This window comes from Ambystoma mexicanum, chromosome 13 (genome assembly GCF_040938575.1).
Source record: "Ambystoma mexicanum isolate Mex_15411 chromosome 13, UKY_AmexF1_1, whole genome shotgun sequence".
Lineage (NCBI taxonomy): Eukaryota > Metazoa > Chordata > Amphibia > Caudata > Ambystomatidae > Ambystoma > Ambystoma mexicanum.
The window spans coordinates 516,775,051-516,796,044 of NC_090938.1; the positions used below are offsets into that span (position 1 = coordinate 516,775,051).

Consider the following 20,994-nt stretch of genomic DNA (forward strand, 5'->3'; position numbering starts at 1 on the left):
GAGCGACTTCAAAAAGAAACTATTTATTTTGTAAGTCCAAGGCCCCCTCTCTATGACATGTGGAGGCAGGGACCCCACTCAATGCGCGGGCTGCAGAGAACCCCGCTAAGCCAAGTATTCCCTGATTCATGCAGGGGACTAGTGTGGAGGAAGACTGGCATCCAGTGTAAGGGACTCTGAGCCAGCTCCTCCAAGTGTTGGCAGCCGGCACGTTCTTTATACAAGCATTGATACAAAACACCCAGTTGGGTAACTTGGGTGCTGGGCCAAACTGGGTAGTGAAAATTCTAAAAGCACTCATGCTTTATACATCACCTCTATTAGTCACCTCATTGTAATGTCAGTTTCTACAATGACCACAGAAAATCGTCATAGCAAGTTGATAGTGGTATGTCAGTTTCTACATGGACTACAGAAAGCCTTTGGTTGTGCCAAGCAGCACTACTGTTGTCTCTGCCCAACATGCACTCACTACCAGCATGCGGGTAGTTCCAACATATACTCGAGGAAGGTAGGGTGCTGTAGTGTTTCGAGGAAGGCCTGTTAACCTGATGTCAGGTATTTTAACACACACACACATCCATGCACACGCATACACACATACCGGGAGGATAGCTCAGGGGCAACGCTTTTGTCTTGTAAGTTTAAATACCGGGCTTGCGCTTAGAAACTGGTCCCCGGTATTAAGCGTGTTATGAAAGAACAATTTTAATTGTAATTATACACTAGTGTCTCGGCTCCATCTTCTTCCAGTAGCCTCTTCTCAGGACTCAGTGAGACGAGTGAGGGACATCATTTCCCTAGGCCCTGACCCAGAATCTTTGCCGGACCTTGGCCAGGTGGTATTAGAGCACTGTGTCAAAGGCTGGATACTTACTGCTGCATTGCACTTTTGGAGGACAATCCAACATGAAGAGCCAGACCGCTTACTCATGAGTTGGTCCGATTGGGTTCTCCACGTGGGATTCTCCTGCTAATACAAAGCCCATGGTTGTGGAGCATGAATTGCTAGGTGCATGCAGGAACTCCATTATCTTCACAATAGATTCCTCATTAGTGCTGGCCGTCCTCATGCGAACTCTTTGAGCTCGGTTTAACAAGCCTTACCATGAAACTTTTCATTCAAAGTACCTGTAAGCAGTCTTTGGCCCTCATTATGACCCTGGCGTTGGACCATGGTGCTAATAGCACCTTGGTCCATGCCGGTAACTTACCGACTCCCCCATGGCAAATGGGGAATTACCGCCCCATTCCGAGGTTGGCGGGGCGGTAATTCCCCATGCCGCCATGGCCCTTCCCCATTCCCATTTTTGCCCCATAGGGCTCAATGGGAATGGGGAAGGTGCTAAGTACGGTGCCGCAAATTGCGGCACCGTACTTAGCACCAAGGTCCCTTTGCGGGTTGGTTTTTAACGCCTGCAAAAAGCAGGCGTTAATGTCTCCAACCCGCAAAGGGACCTCGTAATCAGGCGTTAAGGGTTTAACGGCGCCGCCACCTTTTACGGCGCCGTTAACCCCTTAACGCCTGGGTTGTAATGAGGGCCTTTGTATTTGTATTTTAAATTTGTATTGTGCATATCTGAAGGACCGGGCAGGGCCTGCATCTGGGTGCAGATGTTAATATTCAGAGACACAGGCTGAAATCATGCATCAGTGCCTAGTGTGAGGGGTCAGTAATGCGAAGCGGACAACTATTTGAGGATTTATCAACATATACCATTTCATTCTTAAAAGCAATATGATCAAAATGCCTCACCATCTCTACTCTGCCGAGGATTTCCCTACCTAACCAAAGCTAAGGGGAAACACTCTAAGATAACTGGCCCTCGCACTAACCAACAAAAATACAAAGCAAATACATGGCAATACAACATACCATGAGCAACATTCACAGTCTCTGAATAACCTTTGAATGTCCTGGGTGATTTCCCTTCCCCAGTATTCAAGGTCAGTTCTGTTAGTGTTAAACCAAAGAAAGAAATGTCTCAAATCAGTTCTAGCATAACAGTTAGTATTCTCTTAATTACAGTTTTCGAATTTACAATGGTACATTTGTCAGGATGACTTCTCAGTGGTGCTGCTTCCAGTTCAACAACTTAATTTCTACTTAATTCACTATGTGAACAGTCACCTTTGTGAGTTTAGGGCCATTTAGTAACGTGCATATGTAATAGATGGGATCACACAGATACATTCTGAGTCCAAAAAACCGAACCAACTCAGGGAGATGACCAAGTACTGTTTTATTAACAATTATCTAAAACAGGGAGTTACAACGAACATCAACGGATATATGCTCAATTTCTCTCGGCAATCTGTTAATAAAACATAGACTTTATACACAAAATGCATCAGAGGTGACGTCATACTATGTGGCAATAATGAAAAACCTATCAAAAGTCAGGATTAGCTAAGGGAAACATCTAAGTATACTTTCTATAGGAACTAAGATTTTGATTGGCTGCCCACTATCAGGTGGACAACATATGCCTACCTCTAAAACATGGCATCTTCAGAAATATTAGATACACAATTTCTCATTGGTTTTCAAACCATTAGGTCCTTCATTTTATGGACTACTACAATTGGTTGGCATGCTTGTGCCAGTCTGGAACATTTGGTTCACTTAGCAGCATGTAACCCAGACCCAGGTGCAAGGAGATGGGGCATGATGCTACCTCCCCACCCAATTATCCCAGCATCTCTCATCGCCCATGCCTGCTGCTATGAACATTGTCTTTGAACCTGGCCTTGCAAAGTATCCTTGTCTTTTAGAATACATGAGAGTGAGAGCGCTCGCTATCGTGTTCTAGGACTCTAAGTTTGAATTCTATTTTCATCCTTGGCTCACGTGACAGGAGGCCTCGATTTGGTCCATTTTGCAGCTTTTAAATGCTCCAAATGAATTACACTTGGCACTCTTGGTGTTCTTTCTTTGAACCTTAACAAGGGATGATTCATCCTTCGCACGTTTGCCCATTTCCAGAATAGAGAGCTGACCTTGGCTGCTTCAGTCTTGACTCCAGGCCAGACAACCTCGTCTTTCAGTTCCAGGATTCTGCTTATCCTTGCTGCGAAAGAGCTTTTTCTTCCTGCTTCATGGGTCCCGGCTTACTAAATTCATGATACGGATGTCCAGTTTCTATACAATGGCAGCTTCACCTGCGTTCTAATCACTACATATAGCCAGTTTCTATGATGACTTGGTCTACCTTGCATTTCAGCATCTGTACATTAATTGAACTGTTGGTTTTCTGCAGCACATCATGCACGTGTAATCTTCATCCTTTATATTGGAGCGTTCACTCAATTCCTTACTTCGTCATTAGTTGCTTTAGGATCCATACATTCTCTTCAGTCAGTATGCTGTGACATTGTGCATACTTTTTGTGACGTAACTGGCTTCTTTTCTCTGTTCCTTCTCATATTCCTTCATGGAGTTCCTCCCTCAAGATGTCATATCTTCGGGGATACATTCAGTAGGGTTGTCTCAATGGGTATCTTCTTTTGAACACATGCTGCAGTATTGTCACAACTGGTGGTGTCAAACATGGCACAATCTCAGGTCTCCAACATATGGGAGGTAAGGGGCAGGGTTTCCTGCAGAGGCATGCAGCTGCTCCTCTACATTTCCCCCTCTGGTCGAGTCTTCGACCACCTCCTCAATCATTTCCATGTCCTGGTATTTTCTCTTGAAGAAGTGTTGGTGCATCAGGGTGCTTGCTGATTTAACATGTTCATCTACACTCCAGGTCATGTAGTTACATTGTCCATTCGGGGTACAATAGATCCATCGTCCCACGAACGTCTTATGATTCTTTGAATACAGAAACTTGATTTCTTCAGGTGCTACAATGCCAGCCTCTGTATACTTTCTAACAGCGTCATCAGTTAGCTCCTTCACGTTTGGTTCAGGTTTGAGATCGATCATGATCTTCATCCCTACCACCTTCTTACCGCTTTCTTGAATTGGGCAATCACCCTCCTGACCACACAGACTCCAAACATTACTAGCACCGGTATTATTCCAAGAACATTTAATATATTCGCCAACCACTGTGGGATCCATGAAAACAAAGAGGTAAACCAAATGTCATCTTCAATGTCATCTGTCTCATCTTCCATCTTGGCATGCAGGTCTGTCAACAACGTTATGGAATCTGTCATGGTTCTGTTCTGGTCATTGTGAGAAGGTAAAAAAATGTGCAACATGATGGTCCGATTTTGGTGCTAACACCTCCTTCCATTGCTGTGATCATATCAAGGACATATCAATTCTGGAGGGTCATCAGTGCCATGGCCCTCAGCTCTTCTTTGATGGCGTTGAATCCCTTTATGGTAGAATTTATTGCAAAAGCTCCCATCTGGTAATTTACAACCTCTTGGCATTCACCACTGTTTGGATTCCAGGCATGAATATAGCCGTCAATATCATAGCAGTCTTGCTGAGCAACTTGTGCACTTCAGGAATGGTATCATACGCTGTTATCTACTTGGTTGAGAAATCATTTTCTCTTTTCGTCCAGCGGAAGAGTTCAAGCCATCTCCTTTTTCTCAAATGGTCATCCACTTTTGGAAATTCACCAATGTTTAGATCACTCTGAGGAATCACTAATGCAGGGAACACACTCCACCCCAATCCTTGGGCAACTTCATATAGGCTTTGGATCCACAAGCCCAATATCGATCCATATGGATGTCTTTCCCTTCTCTCATCCCAGGAGCATCAATGGTGGGTTTGCATTCTTTGTTATATCCCACATGGTTCTTTCCATGATTTCAGAAACACAGTGTCACATTAACCAATGGGACTACAACTACTGGGCCTAATTCTTCTTCTACGCATGTCATCAGTTTAGAGTGTTTGGCCCATGACTTTAAGCCTCCATCATTCACCTTCTACACCTCTTGCACGTGATCTGTTTTCAGCAGATGAGCTGCACAGGTCATCATTCCTTCTTCCCATCCCTTCTTGGAATTCACTCGTCCATAGATCAATAATTGAGTTTGTTCCAAACATCCAGGTGATCTGGCTATTTCCATCACCTCAGGGCAATTCATCCTCTTCATTACTTCAATGAGCACCTCATACTGCACTGCGACAAGATACACAAGCATCTTGCTTTTCCATCCAGGCTCTTTCTCCATTTGTGTGGTTTTGATATAGTCATGCTGGTATGGAAATGATCATTTTGATCTCCATCACAAAATTGCCCAACTGCTGCAAGATAACTGAGGCACTTTGCATTGTTTGCTGATACCTCATTCGAAATGAAAGTCCTTACTGTATTCATGGCATAGGGGATGAGAGAGCAGACATGGCATCTGTCATCAGATGTTCTTTCCACTACCTTTTTCATGTGTTGATACCACATGCTATTCCCCAGGTGAGCTGCATTATCTCGATAAAAATGTATCCCTTCATAATCCTCCTCTGCATCTCTTTTATGTCTCCCAATATACTTATAAAGATCAAGGAACTTGTCATTAATCGTTTTCATATTGGGGACAATCATAGGCACTCTTTCTTTAGTAGAACCATTAAGATGATAGAGATTGTGAAAGATAAGGAACAAAAAGACAACAAGAACAATCATGCATACATTGATTATGCATACAAATTTGAGCAGCCATTTCTCATGCCATCCTACTGCTTGCTGAACTTGTGTTCTTTCTATAATCGTATTGTCTTCTTCATTAATCATTTCTAATACAATCATTGAGCTTCTTTTACCTTTGTAACTGTATAATTTGTTCAATTATACCAATGAAGATCCTTCTTATCACTGGACCGTTTTTAGGATCCTGTGAAAAGGTGTGAATATTAACATCTCTTCTGACAAGAGTAGGATAAGATTGAAGTATGAACACAAAGACAGCAACCACAAGTGAATGGACGACACTATCTGCAGGTATCATGTAGGGGGCGTGGCTAGGAAGCCATGTGAAAAGACGTGTCTGTACGGGGGCTCCCGAAGATCCGTACATTATCCGACTGAAAACCGTGCAAGGACCGATGTAATCTGGCTGAGATTGATATGACTGCGTACATGAATCTCAGGTGAACGTGTGGACACGTTTCGATACGGGCCTGCACTGTGAGAGCGCAACAAGAAGCTAAAAGAAGACCTGGAGGCGAGAGTGCGATGAACGAGAAAATGGCCGCCGCCGCTTAACGAAGGAACAAAGGAGTGATTGATCTGGGCGCCTGACGGTCGCACTGGAGCGTGGTGGTGGGGAAGGTGCATGACTCGGGTGCATCGTGGTCATTAAAGACACCCAGTCCTGCGAGGCCGACGGCGCGGACCTGGGAAGGGAGCAGGGCCTGGCCTGGCCGAAGATACTTTGTAACCGGAGCGTGCGGTGTGACCTGGAACTGTGCCCCGGGCCCTTCATGGCCTAAAGTGCGCTTCAAAGGGTGAGACGCGACCTGGCTTAGCCAGATGGCCGGGGGAGCCGGAGGACAAAGGAACTTTGTGTCAGAGATGTGGCGATAATGATGGGGCACCCGAAGAGCGCACTGTGACACCCTGCCCTAGATCCGAGCGGGGATAGCGGGGATAGTAGGACAGGAGACATGTCCAACAAGCCCCTGAGAACGAAGACCAAACAGCCCACGCTCGACGAATACGCTAAGACGCCTCCCGGCCCAGACGGAGCCAAAAGCAAAGATAAAACGCAAGCCAAGGAAATGGCCGCCGGGGGTGCGAACCAGGAGGTCCTCGCTGCAATCGCAGACCTGAAAGCGACCTGGGAGACCAAGCTCCAGCTCGCTGTGGCTGAACTGAACACCGCAATGGAACTCCAGGTTGGGGCAGTACAGGAGGACGTGAACCTCCTAAGGCAGGACGTGCGTACTCTGGCTGAGCGCACGGAGACTTTGGAGAAAGAAATGGGCCCTACCGCGGCGGACTGCGCTGTGCATAAGAGTGAACTCCATGCCCTGGTGCAACGCGTGGGCAATTTGGAGAGTAGGGCGGAGGAGGCAGAAGGACGCGCCCGGAGGAACAACATTCGTATCGTGGGCCTACCGGAGGGAACTGAGGGCCATAATCCAACGGAATTTATCGAAAACATGCTACTGCAGGAGATCACGGGAGGCACCCTGTCGCAGGGTTTTGCGGTTGAGAGAGCGCACAGGGCCTTAACTAGGAAGCCGCCGCCGGGAAACCCGCCCAGGCCAGTGATAGCCAAGATCCTTAATTACCGGGACCGAGAAAGGATCCTTGAACACTTCCGTAAGGGAGGCACAATACAACGAGGAGCGGCGAACATAACTGCCTATCCCGATTACACCCTGCAGGTACAGCGCAGTCGTATGAACTTTGGATCGGTGAAGAGGAGATTGCGGGAAGCGGGGCTTAAATACATGTTGCTCTATCCGGCCAAATTGAAGGTTTTCTTTCAGGGCAAGCTGCTGTTCTTTGTCACCCCGGAGGATGCTATGGAGTGGTTGGATGCACAAAACTGCCCTCAGGAGTCAGATGTTCAGACGGCCGTTGGAAAATAAAAGACGAGATAAGTAACGCTGTAGGCCCGGTCGGGTCACGAACATTGGGACTTGAATATAGTCATTGAACTCGCTGGAGAACATGCGTGCGTCAGTGGTTATGAAACGTGGTCCGTGAGCACGGACATGGTTGCGAAGTAGAGGAGCCTCCAGAAGCCGCTCTTTACACCCCTTTTTGTGTTTAGTTTAGTCACTGTTAGTGGGGTGACACCCTGTCGGGTTCTCTATTTGGGTTTTCCTAGGAGGACCGAACACAGGGATGCCTGAGATCCAGGGATGGAGCTGGGCAGTTGTTTGGGGTAGGAGTTTGGGGGGGTGTTTTAGTTTTTGTATGAGCCTGGGGGTGAAACCGGGATTGGGTGTTCGCAAAGTGGGGAGGGATTGCCTCGGATGGGGGGAGGAAACTACTGATAGGCCATGGGAGACCTCAGGATATTAACGTGGAACGTTAGAGGGCTTAACAGTTATCTTAAGCGAAATAAAGTCATGTTGTATCTTAAGAGGCAGAAGATAGACGTAGCCCTGCTACAGGAGACACATCTAAAGCGAGAGAAACTGGAGCTGGTAGGGAGGAAGTGGAAAGGAACAGTGGTAGGATCAACGTACTCCGCCTATGCCAGAGGAGTGCTGGTGTGGGTGGCGCCACACGTCCCATTTAAGCTAATTGAGGAGGTTGTGGAGGAGGATGGGAGGTTGGTTATGGTGAGGGGGCTGGTAGAGAACAAAGTAGTGTGCATTGTAAACACATACGCGCCTAACCAGGAAACGGCGACATATTTTAGGACGCTGTGCACCAAGCTCAGTGTCGGGATGGGAGGAACGGTGATATGGGGTGGCGACTTTAATTGCGTGTTGAATCCCAGGGAGGATAGGTCGGATGACAAGATGGCTAAGCCCAGTCCGGCGGCTAAGGTATTGCAGACGCTGCTGGCGGATTTTGGCCTGGCAGATGTGTGGAGAGCGAAACACCCGGGCGTGAGGCAATACTCACACTATTCGGCTCCGCATCTACTGCACACGAGGCTTGATTACTTTTTCGCTACGCCAGACATAGTCGCGGAGTGCGAACATATAGACTACAGGGCGAGAGACCTCTCTGACCACTCGCCCCTGGTCATGCGATGGCAGCTGTATTCCCCACGAGCGCGTATACCAACATGGCGCCTCAGGGCGGAGGCGCTCAAAGACCCTGCCTTCAGAGAGGATATGAGGGAAGAGATAACTGCTTATTTTGAGGTGAATAAAGGGAGCGTTAAGTCGGCTGGCACCTTATGGGAGGCCTTTAAGGTCGTAATGCGGGGGATCGCCATTGCGAAGTCTAAGGGATTGATGGGGGGAGTCCTGGCGGATCTGCAAAGAGCTGAGACTGAGCTGGAGGAGGAGTTGAAAGGTGGTGGGACAGATGCGGAGGCGGTCTCCAAATTGCAACAGGAGTGTGCGGACCATTGGGATAGGCTCTGTAATTTGAACTATAGAAAGTATATCGAGAGATTGCATGCGGGGGGAGATAAAACGGGCCGACTCTTAGCTTGGCTGTACAAGAGCGAGACCCCACGATCCCCGATCAGATTGGTAACCAATGAAAGGGGGGAGGAGGTAGACACCCAAGAAGGCGTGAACAGGGCATTCGTGGAATACTATAAGGTCTTATACGAAGATTGCGAAGGGGGCAGCCAGGAGGAAATAGACGAAGTGCTGGAAGATATAGGCTTGCCTAAGGTCAGCGATGAGGAGCGAGAGGAGCTGGAGGCTCCGATCACCCTGGAAGAGCTGAAGGAGATTGTGAGACAGTTGCCCACTAGCAAGGCCCCAGGGGCAGATGGGTTCCCCAGTGAATTTTATAAAGTGTATGCGGAGGAAGTGCTCCCGCCCATGCTGGAAATGCTCAACGAAGCGTACGAGATGGGACGGTTGCCGGAGTCACTTAGGGAGGCGATTATAATACCGCTCCCCAAGCCAAATAAACCGGGACATGATTGTGGCTCCTACAGGCCCCTGTCGATGCTGAACCAAGATAGCAAGATCCTGACCGCTGTCCTGGCTACTAGAATGCGTAGAGTGATCAGCAAGTTGATCCACCCTGACCAGACGGGCTATGTCCCTAATAGGAACATTACTCACAACCACAGACGCCTCCACAGGGTGGTCGAGTGGGGTTGTAGTGATGACAGCGAAATGGCGATAGTGGCATTGGACGCGGTTAAAGCGTTCGACTCTGTTCGGTGGCCTTGGCTGCTGGCGGCTCTGAGATGGTACGGGATGGGACCAGGTTACGTTAGGTGGGTCGAGATGTTATACAGTGCACCACTAGCCAGGGTCCGCACGGGTGCAGTGGTGTCGGAGAGATGGCAGTTGTGCAGAGGCACTAGGCAGGGGTTCCCCTGGTCCCCAATGTTGTACATCCTGGCCCTAGAACCCTTAGCGATTTACCTCCGGCAGCAATATGACCCGGTCAGCATCGATGTAAGAGGAGAGTGTCACCTTATATCCCTGTATGCAGATGATATGCTGCTATACCTAAGATACCCAGAAGAAAATTTGCAGTTCATCTTAGAGGTGATGGGGAGGTATGCCTGGTTGTCCGGTATAGCGGTAAACCCCCAGAAATCCATTCTATTTCCGCTAGGGGGCTATGTGGGGACTCCGGCAGACAGGTTGCCAGTGTTGCAGATCCCGTGGGCGACGAGATCCTTTAGATACTTGGGAATTGACGTGTATCACACGACTGTGGAAGAGCACAAGCATAACACTGAACTTGCTGTGGGGAAGATCGAGAAATGCATGAGGTTCTGGGAAAGATTGCCACTAGCGATGATGGGCCGGGGAGCTATGCTTAAAATGGTGGTACTGCCCAGGCTTCTGCATTATTTTAGCAACATCCCTTACATGATTCCTGGGAAGTTTTTTGTGAGGCTACATAGTGTTTGCAGAGAATTCCTGTGGCACGGCACGCGCAACAGAGTTGCACTGTGGAAGCTGCAGAACTTCTACGAGAAGGGCGGAGTCAAACTGCCGAACTTTGAGGCCTATTATGTGGCAGCGCAGCTACAATATGTGTCCAGGTGGCTCTCTGACGACGAGACCCCTGAACACAGGCTGTTTGGGAGGGATTGCTCCCCTTTTTATCTGCGAGAGGTGATCTGGGTGACTAATGCATGCATGAGGGAGCGGCCTAGAATGCTAGCTTTGGGACGGAACATGTGGAAACGGGCCTGCCGGATGATGGGTAACCCTTTGCCGTGTGTGTCGCAGTTCCCATTGGTTGCACTGGCGAAGGGAGATGGACAGCTCAGAGTAATCATCCGGATATACTGGGAGTCAGTGGGGTTGGTCACCATGGGAGATATTTGGCAGGATGGGACCATCTTGGAGTTCGAAGAATTAGAGGCAGGGTCGGGATTGCACAGGGGTCAATATATGACATATCACAGGATAGTGCAGGAGATCCGGAATAGGTGGCCCGAAACTACCCTGGCCGATGAACCGGACGCCACGGTGGAGATACTATATGACACATCGGAGGGCGGGCATGAGGTCTCTAGGTTGTACGAGATGTTGATGACGAAGGTTGGGAGCGATTTAGTGCACTTGAGACTAGAATGGGAAACGGCGATGGGGGCCCCGATGGCAGATGGGTTGTGGGAGCGAGCCCTGGGGTATCATAAAAAAGTATCGAGAAACGCCAGGTTTAAGCAAATACAGCTTTATATAACGCACAGGGCATACATGACCCCCTTGAGAATATCCAAATTTCGGGATGTTGGACGCCAGGCGTGCCCCAAGTGTGACGAGGAGAATGCAGACATGATACACATGTTCTGGGCGTGCCCAGTAATTGCAGGCTATTGGGGTGAAGTGGCGCAGAAGCTGGCAGGAAAGGGTGTCACGCTCAAAGTGGATTCAGCCTGGGCCTGCTTACTGGGGGGATATCCCAGAGCGCGTAAACTTAGACATGTCGAGAAATTGAAAGATTTGGCTTATGTGCTTGCTAAACGTAGGATTGCCATGGGATGGAAGGAGTGTCATAAGCCACGAATGGAGGTCTGGTGGAGGGATCTCCAAAAATGGGCGGAGGCCGAGACGGCTGTGTGGCGGGATACCAGTATTGCAGGGGAGGAGGAGGAAATGTGCTCCCTCGCGGCATGGAAATTGTTGATAGCTGAACTGTTTGGAACGGGGTCGGCTCCAATTGAATCTGAGAGCGATGACGCCCCCCCGTTCACAGCGGATACCGATGGCGAACACCATACAGGCTCATAGGGGGGAGGGATGGGGATTGCAGTGCTTTTTGTTGTTAAATGTGTTTATCTATGTTCAGTTGTATTGTTGTTTGGTTTATATATAAAATAAAAATATATTTAAAAAAAAAAAAAAAAAAATCTGCAGGTATCATGTATTTGTATCACCTAAAATAATATTCTGCATGAAATGAGTCTGGATATTGATCTCTTTTCCAATTTCTAATCAAAAACTGATGTTTAGGCATAATTCTGATGCATCATTCACTGCTTCAATATATTTCTAAAAGTTCATTTTCGAAATTCCTTGAATTCTCTGCAAGTCCTTGCACTCTTTGCTAAAATATACAAGGAGTGTCTATTGAATTCCAGTCCAAAAAAAGCATATATTAATCACTTGGCACTTTATTGTCCTTCTTCTTAGTCATTGATCAGATCTGCACACATGGAAATTCTTCTTCTTGTATTACTTCTGGATCAGCAGCAGTGGGAGGGAGGGTCTCGCCTTTATACATCTTCTGTCATGCTCCGTAGGAAGCATTGATCCCTTTGGGATAGATGGAGATGTGTCGGACTAGAATCCTGTCTTTCCCCCAAGATGGTGCCTGTGAGCTCTGGCAGCATTGCAGGCTATTCGGTTCTCCCGGCTTTGGCTCCAACCATATAGCACAGAGGAGGAAGTTATCTAGGACCTCGAACACAGAAGCTCCATCCTTGATTTCCTATCCAGAAAACTTTCTGTCCTTCATAGCATTCTGTCTCCTCCCTGCAAACTCTCCCTCCGCAGCAGACTTCCCTCAGATTCCTCTGACGTGATCCTGTTGCCTGGCAACAGTGCATTCAACGGTATTGCACAGTTCTTCCTGAATTACTTCTTCAGTTCTTCCTGAGTTCGACTGCAGAATCCGTTACCGAATCCCAAACTTCACTGGCACAGAGGTAGGTCTCCACCTCTGCCAATCCTTTCAGCTGTATTTCCATTTTTCCTTTCACCTTCTTACCTTTCCTGAACCCGCAGACTGGCAGCTCTCAGTCCACTGCCTTGGGCTCCTCATTATCCAGAGCGGGAACCTCCAGCTCTTGCTATACTACTCTACGTCATACCCAGGGTAATCCATTTTTCATTCAAGGCACTGAAGGTATATCAGAGGGAGAACCCATTCTTAGCTGTGCCTTTCTGTTACAGTTTGATCAACAGATCACCTCAGCTAGCAAAGTAGACAACCCTGCTCCTCCTTCTCATGAGAACAGATGCCATCATGCCTACAGTTTGGAAGACACCCCATTGCCAGGGTTTTATTCCCCAGAGGGTTTCCCTGGGGATTCTGCTCTTCCCATTTCTGTTAAGGAGGGAGGGAGGCACAGAGCCACTGAGGAAATTCTTCAGTGCGGCCTTCGCCACTTCCGATTCAGGTCAGTGCAAAAGAAGTATCCTGTATTGGTCATTTCAAGAACTCAATTGTGACAGTTAGCGACGCCCGCATTATTTCTTTGGCACTGACATGGATCAAATGCAGCAACTTGTTTCTGCTGTTCAATCATTGACTTTAGAAATCCAGGATTTAAAACAGGAGAACGCTGTGCTGCGTCAGCAGATGTTTCAGGCTCCACAAAGTTTTGAGCTACCTCCTGGTCCTCTGACAGGTGGTAAGTTCGATGGTAACCCATACAAACTCAAAGAGTTCTTCGAATCCTGCACAGTTCAGTGAGTCTTTAAGGCATCCTTCTTTCCTCCAGATCGGGACAAGGTGGGACATATGATTTCCCATCTCACAGGTTCCGCTCTGGCCTGGGCCACTCCTCTGGTTACCACCATTAACCCCATCCTTGATTCCTATCCGGCCTTTGTAAACAATCTCAAGGCAATGTTTGGAAGACAGGAGATCACAGTAGTGTCACAAGAACATCTCTTGGACGTTAAAGAAAGTTTCTAAGGGGGCGTGGCCTGGAGCGCCATCTATGAAGACACTCCTCTAATGGCCTCCGTGGGATGCCCGCTGCATCTGGCCTGAAATGCGGCGAGATCGCTTTGCCGCACTGAACAAACTCCCGTGGTGAGATGTAATAGGTTGGAGCTCCTGTGGTCCGCTCCCTACGCACCTCCGGGGCAGCTAACGGGTGCTTGAGGCGAGCTCCTTCCCCGCGGCTCGGGAGACCCAAGATGGCGGACGTGACTGTATTGCCTGGAGCGGAGTGAGAAGCGGTGCCCGCCGGCCCTGAACCATCGTCGGCAGCGTTCGGGTGCCGGGCGAACTTTCGCCCACGACAACTGACGCCTCTCCGGATCAGCTCTCCGGCCCCATCCTGACTGCAACGAAGCATCGGGGACTCCCGTGCTCCGCTCAGCCAGCCTCAGGTCTCCCGCAACCCTCCCTACCTGGACTTCTGCTGTTGCTCCTCGAGGAACAGAGCCCGGCGCGGAGCGAGCGCTCTCTCGCCCCCGCCTGTCACCCAGCCGGAGATGCCCTCGCGGGCCCCAACTGGCTCCCGCTCTGACCCCCTCCCTTTTGGAGTCGCTGAATCTGCCTGCCTGACCTGTTTCCTCGCTCCGCCAGCTGGGGCGCTCCTCGCTCCCATGAACAGGGCGTACCAGAGTTGGGGCTTGCCCCCCCTACGGGGGCCTGTGGGGTGTGGGTGCCGCTCCCTGCACACGCCTGGTTGGTTGGCCTGACCACACAGCCCTCTCCCTTCTTCCTGGGGTGCCCGGCCCACTCGATGGCACAGCTGCTCACCCCCTGAGTGAAGGACGACCCCCCTCAGCATGCAAAGACCCTCACCGGCCATGTCAGCAGCTCTTCTTTGACCAGCTGGAGCAGTCTGGGGACACACACGGACAAACCCCTGAGGGAAGCACAACCCCTGCCAACACATGAACCCCTCCCCTGGTGAAATTTGCCGGGGAAGGGCTTTAGGGCCGCACCTTTGAGCCGGGGCAGGAGACCCAACCCTGCGCATCAGCTGGCAGCAGGAACGTCCCTCACGGAGAGCCCAAGGAATGCCACATCTCGCCGCTTCATCCGGTAACTTTACCAGCACCCTGCCTGGAGACACTGCGCTTTCTCGGAGGGATTCTAACCTGAGACAGAGGTAAGCCCGCGGGGCACCGGGACTACTCCCCTGGCCTACATACGTGACTCTTGACCCCTCTTCCCCTCCCCCTCTCTCTGGACACTTCCTGGGGCGCCCCGGCCCACGACCTTGCTTCCCGAGGATAAAGCTCTGACTCGCACCGGTGATACATTCTAGGCTTCCGGAGGGCTCTACAGGTCCTCGAGGGGCCTCTGGAGCGACCCGTCGCCACAGCTACAGTGCCATCAGCAGCTCTTGCTCCGCCGTTGACTAATAACACAATGTCCAAGCATCTGAAATCCACCAAGTCTTCAGACATAGCGACAATGCTAATGTCATCCGACAGACTGAAGAAACAAGACCCCCCCTTCCCACCCCACGGGAATCCCTAGACAACAAGGGACCCCTGGCGACCAAAGAAGACATCCGTGAGTTTATGGCTGACATTAAAGCTGAATTCCGGTCCTGTATGACAGAGCTTACCACTAAGCTAGAGAACACTGACAAGAGGTTTTCGGAGGTGGAACAGAGACTGGGGGAGGTTGAGGATCACACCCAGGACCATAGCGCCGCCCTAACTGAGGTTCAACGCTCAATTAAACTCTTGCAGGACAAGTGTGAAATCCTAGAATACAAGCAGGAGGACCTGGAAAATAGGGCCTGGCGCAACAACCTCTGAATTCGGGGAGTTCCGGCCTCAGTCCCAGACAAAGGGTTGGCAGAATACGTGGGCCTCTTCTTTCAAACTCTCCTCCCTGACCTGGAGGATTCACAGCTTCTCCTAGATCGCACCCATAGGCTGCGCCCCCGCCGCGGAGTGGAGTCGGATATCCCACCAGATGTTGTCACCAGGGTGCACTTCTTCACAACGAAGGAAGCCATCTCAGCAATAAGCCGCTCCAAAGGCGAAATCACCTTCCAAGGTGCTACCCTCCAGATTTATCAGGACTTATCTCCTCTCACCCTCCAGAAGAGGCGAGCCCTCCGCCCGCTAACCACTTTCCTTCAAGCCCAAAAAATTTGCTACAGGTGGCTTTTCCCCACAGCCTTGCAATTCTCTTACAAGGGCACACTGAGAAGAATTAGCCACCTGGAATACGTTGAAAAAATGATGCATTCAGATTCCCCCGGACCCTCGCCCCCACCAACCACTGAGGCGACAGCTGACTCAGACCTTATGGCCTCCCCTAAATCCAAACAAAACTCATGGTCGAAGGTCCCGAGATTCAGGAAAAGGAAATAGCCAGGCACGGTCCCATAATGGAGTCGTCAGCACTCTGTGACCCGGCTTGCCAGCCCGGTGCCCTGGAGCCAGCCATCACCTACAGGAACACAGATGAGCTTAATCGCTAATGCAGCTGGCCTCACCCACGGCCCATGCCCAGCTCCAAGGCACAATCCACCTATGAGTCCTTGAAACGATCCACTAAGACTACTTACGATTCTAGCCATGTTGGCTACACACTGTTCTGTGGCCCCGTTGGCCAGGGGGGGTTCTAGACCCACAAAGGGTCCACCGCCCCCAGTTAAATCTTGGACTTCCCGTTGGAGGTCCGAGCAAAAACACCAAAGGCAGGTTAATAAATGGTCAAATATCCCACGACATGTCGGCTGACCCTTCTGCATCACCCCCCCTCCAGAGCTCACTGGCGACTCCAGAGCTTGCCCTGGAACATCAGAATCTGAGGTTTATCTCTCTGAATGTTAAAGGACTGAATTTGCCAGCCAAACGCAAGTCAATACTGTAAAAAATCCAGAATGACAATGCTGCAGTAGCTATGCTACAGGAAACTCACCTACTGCCGGCGGACCTCGGACGCCTACGCTCCCGAAACTTCCCGAGGCAACTCTTCACGTCTGGGAACTCCAAAAAGGGTGGCATGGCAATCCTTTTCAGAAAAGAGCTGAACCCTCAAATATTGGACTCCATACGCTGCCCGGAGGGGCGGTTCATAGCGGTGAAGTGTCTGCTGTTGGGACAATTATATTTCATAGTCTCAGTATACGCCCAAATTCAGGTCAGGCGCCTTTCTATGAGTTGTTAAGTACAACTCTTTCTTCCTTCTTGGAGGGCCAGATAGTGATCGGTGGTGATTTTAATGGAGTCCCGGACCCCGTGAAAGACAAATCGCACCCACCCTCTGCTGGGGACCTCGCCATAGCACTGGCTCTCCTGCAATTATTCAGAACTCTAGAGGTGGTGGATTCATGGAGGGTACTCCACCCGTCCGAAAAAGACTTTTCCTTGTATTCTTATGTTCACAGGATGTTCTCCAGGATAGATCTTCTTTTACTATCTCCGCAAATCTTCACATTCACCAACGATGTGACAATAGGCTCCAGAATCCTGTCCGACCACGCCCCGGTGACCCTAGACATCCGAGTACAAGGGCCATCCAATCCCCAACAGTGCAGATGGAGGCTATATGACCCGATCCTTAACGAGATGCCACTCAGAGACGCGATCGCAACCACGATCAACAACTTCTTTAAGGAAAACCCTAGCAAAGACATTTCCTCCGCCAACAACTGGGAAGCAATGAAGGCAGTGGTACGGGGGGAACTGATTGCCCAAGGGGTGGCTTACCACAGGCACAGACGACAAACTCATCTGAGCCTTGAGGAAGAACTCAAAAAAGCAGAAAAGATCCATAAGGAGAAAGGCTGGACCCCAAAAACACAACAAGCTATCCAAATAGCACAAAAGAAGATCGAGGCTCACTACACCGAAATACTGCCCATCAAATGGCAAAAGCTAAACAGTTTGACTGCGCTAAAAATAACAAAGTGAACAAACTACTGGTGGCCAAACTTTCCAAGGGGAAAAGGATTAACACGATCGTGGGCCTCCGGGATCAGCATGGAAAAACCAAATAATCTGACCAAGACAAACTACATCTCGCAACAGCCCACCTGACCCAAGTGATGACCACCCCGGTACAGGACATAAAGGAACAGAGGGAATACCTGCGGAAGGCAGCGCTTCCCCGACTAAAAAAGGCAGCCCGTGACTCCCTGGAGGTGCCGATTACCGACGAGGAAGTGGACAAGGCGATAAAAGCCCTTAAATCCCGGGCCCCTGGCCCAGATGGATACACAACCAGGTTCTATAAGATTTTCAAACCTAAACTACTTGCACCTCTGGTACAGCTGTTTAACTCGTTCAGGGCCACGGGCACCATATCCCCGTCCATGCAAGAGTCAATTACGGTCTTGCTGCCTAAACCTGGAAGCGACCCGAAGAACCCTGCATCATACAGACCCATTGCCCTACTCAATATAGATGCCAATATCTACTCTTAAATTCTAGCAACACGACTATCCCAGATCTTGCCGGAGATAATCGACGCTGACCAGAGTGGCTTCCTCAAACACCGCTCCACAGCCAACAACATTCGTAGAGCCCTGGATCTGGTGGAACTTGCCTCCCGAGATTCTCAGGGCTTGGTGCTACTGGCCCTGGATGCAATCAAGGCGTTTGACAAAGTGGACTGGACCTTCGTGAGGCTCACCCTTGAGGCCTTTGGATTTGGGCCGGAATTTTGCACTATGACTCTGGCTAACTACAAAGCGCCCAAAACCCTTCTCAGAGTTAATGCACCCTCTCCTCCCCCATCAGCCTAACATGTGGAACCAGGCAAGGATGTCCACTGTCGCCGCTCCTCTTCACATTGATTATGGAACCATTCGCCAACAGATCAGGCTGAACCCTGCAACCAAAGGCTTTCAATCAGGCTCAGCGCACCATAAACTGGCCCTCTATGCGGACGATGTTCTTCTGACCATCACGGAGCCTCGTGCCTCCCTCCCTCAGGCCTTGGCTGAGATAGAGAGCTATGGAAAGGTCACAGATTTTGCCATCAACTTCCTGAAATCAGTTGCTATGGGCGTGTGTCTGTCCCTAGAGGACCGGGAAGCCCGAACCCCGCTATGCCCAATACAATGGACGTCCAAAGGAATCAACTACCTAGGGGTTCAGATTCCAGCTAACCCGAGAGAGGTCTACTGCGCAAACTTTCCCCCACTATTCACGGACCTGGAGGCAGACTTAAAGCGCTGGGCGGCACAAGAAATCTCACTAATGGCCCGAATCACGGCCTGTAAAATGAACTTGCTACCGAGATTCCTATACGCTTGTTCATCACTCCCAGTACCAATCCCAGCACCAGCCCTCCAAAACTTACAGAAGAAAATGCTGCAGTTCGTTTGGAGGGGGAAAAAAGCCAGAATCCCTAAGACCACAATGCTAGGCAACGCAAAGCTTGGTGGCCTCGGGGTCCCGGATTTACAGAAGTACCAGATGGCAGCTCAGCTGGCCTGCATTCAATCATGGCAAATACTCACTAACCGCCCCAGGTGGGTGGACCTCGAACAGGCGCAGCTACCCCTCCCACTACGCTTTCTCCCACACATCCCTCCTCCAGAACGGCGACGGTGGCAGGAACTTCTGGCGACCACTAAACATACTCTCTCTGTCTGGGACAAAGCACTGAAACAAGAGGATCCCGGTGGGACTCAGCCCCTTCTCCCCGGTGTTCAAGAACCCAATTTTCTCACCCGGGCTGTCTACCCGGAACTTCAAGTCCTGGATTGCGAGAGGCCTGGAGACCCTGGGACAACTCTTGGAAGGAGGACAACCCTGTACCTTTGAGCGATGTAAAGAACTCTTTAAGCTTCAGGAAAAGGACAGATTCACATATATCCAGTTGCGCCACTGGTGCTCTCACCCACAGACCCGCCAAGAAGCTACCCGCCCCCGTACAGCTATGGAACTAACCCTTAATGAGCTCCCAGTCCGGGGGAGAATCTCTACCCTATATAAACGCCTCCAAAAGGACTTCTTAATCTCCAAGACCCGGTATATGGCCCAATGGGAAGCGGACCTGAGCCAGCCTATTGAGGATCAACCATGGGTTAATATTTGGTCCTGGGCCCACACCTCCTCAGCATGCATCACAAATAGAGAATCCGACTACAAGATCCTCCTCCGCTGGTATTACCCTCCCCTAAGACTCCACCAAAAGAAACCTACACTCGACCGAAAATGCTGTAGACAATGTGGCCAAATAGGGTCCTTCTTTCACATGTGGTGGTCCTGCCCTAAGGCTCAAACCTTCTGGAAACAATGCCTGGCGACTATTTCAGACATTACTCAGATAAGGCTACCCCTAGACCCCGAACCCATTCTTCTTGGAGCTCCGGTCCCCGGAATCTACTCAAGGTCTGGACCCAATGCTAAACTACTATCTCAATACCTACTGGCGGGCAGAAATGTGGTAGCCCGCACTTGGAAAACGGCAGAAGGCCCTCTTATGCCTTTCTGGTGGGTGAAAGTCTGGGACATCCTAATCGCTGAGAGGGTGACAGCAGCCGGGGCAGATCTCCTACACCGCTTTCACAACATTTGGGGCCCGGTCTTAGACTTTGACCAAAACTTTCCAGCCCTGACATTAAGCCCCAATTGGCCAGGAGAACTATACACGATGGAGACCTCCAGCGGGGACTGGAAGAAGGGGCTTAATATCCAGAGGAAGGGAGGGAAGGGCAACAAATTGTATTGAGTCCATGATACATGTCACGTATGAACATGCTGTGTATTGTTATGACCTGCCTGTTTAAAATAAACACATTTAAAAAAAAGGTTCCCAAGACCTCCTAACTTACATCATTCGCTTCAAGCAAATGTTGGCTGATATGGTATGGCCGATGATGCTCTAATCACTCTGTTCCATAGAGGTGTCTCAGAGGAGGGAAAAGATGAAGTATCCTGTGTCCTGAGATCAGTCAACTTGGCTGAAATGATAGCCTTGGTCATGCATTGGATTATAGGCTTCAAGAGAGGCATAGCAAAAAGCGTAGAGGCAGAACCAATTGGACCCTTCCTGAGTCTTCGGTTCTGCCACCTAAGCCTGCTGCTATTGAGGTGCCAATGGGTTAGGCCTGGCCATGGTCCTTTGACTCCAGATGTACGTTCATGCACGATCTTTGGGTCTGTGTATGTACTGTGGATCAAAAGACCATCTAGTCAGGGAATGCCCAATTGCTCCTCCTTGAAGATCAGGAAACACCGGAACCCAGTCATAGGGGGAACCACGATTCGGGAAGAGACCTCCAATTCCCCAAATTCCGATCCTATGGCCCCTGTTGCTGATTTTCCAGACACTCCCATGGTCATTT

The 20,994-nt window shown here is 49.9% G+C and overlaps 1 long non-coding RNA gene across 1 annotated transcript in view; it reads left to right on the plus strand.

Moving 5' to 3' along the window:
* LOC138521409 (uncharacterized) overlaps positions 1 to 20,994 on the plus strand; it is a 113,379-nt gene that overhangs the window by 43,208 nt on the left and 49,177 nt on the right. The gene's annotated exons all lie outside the window — the stretch shown is intronic.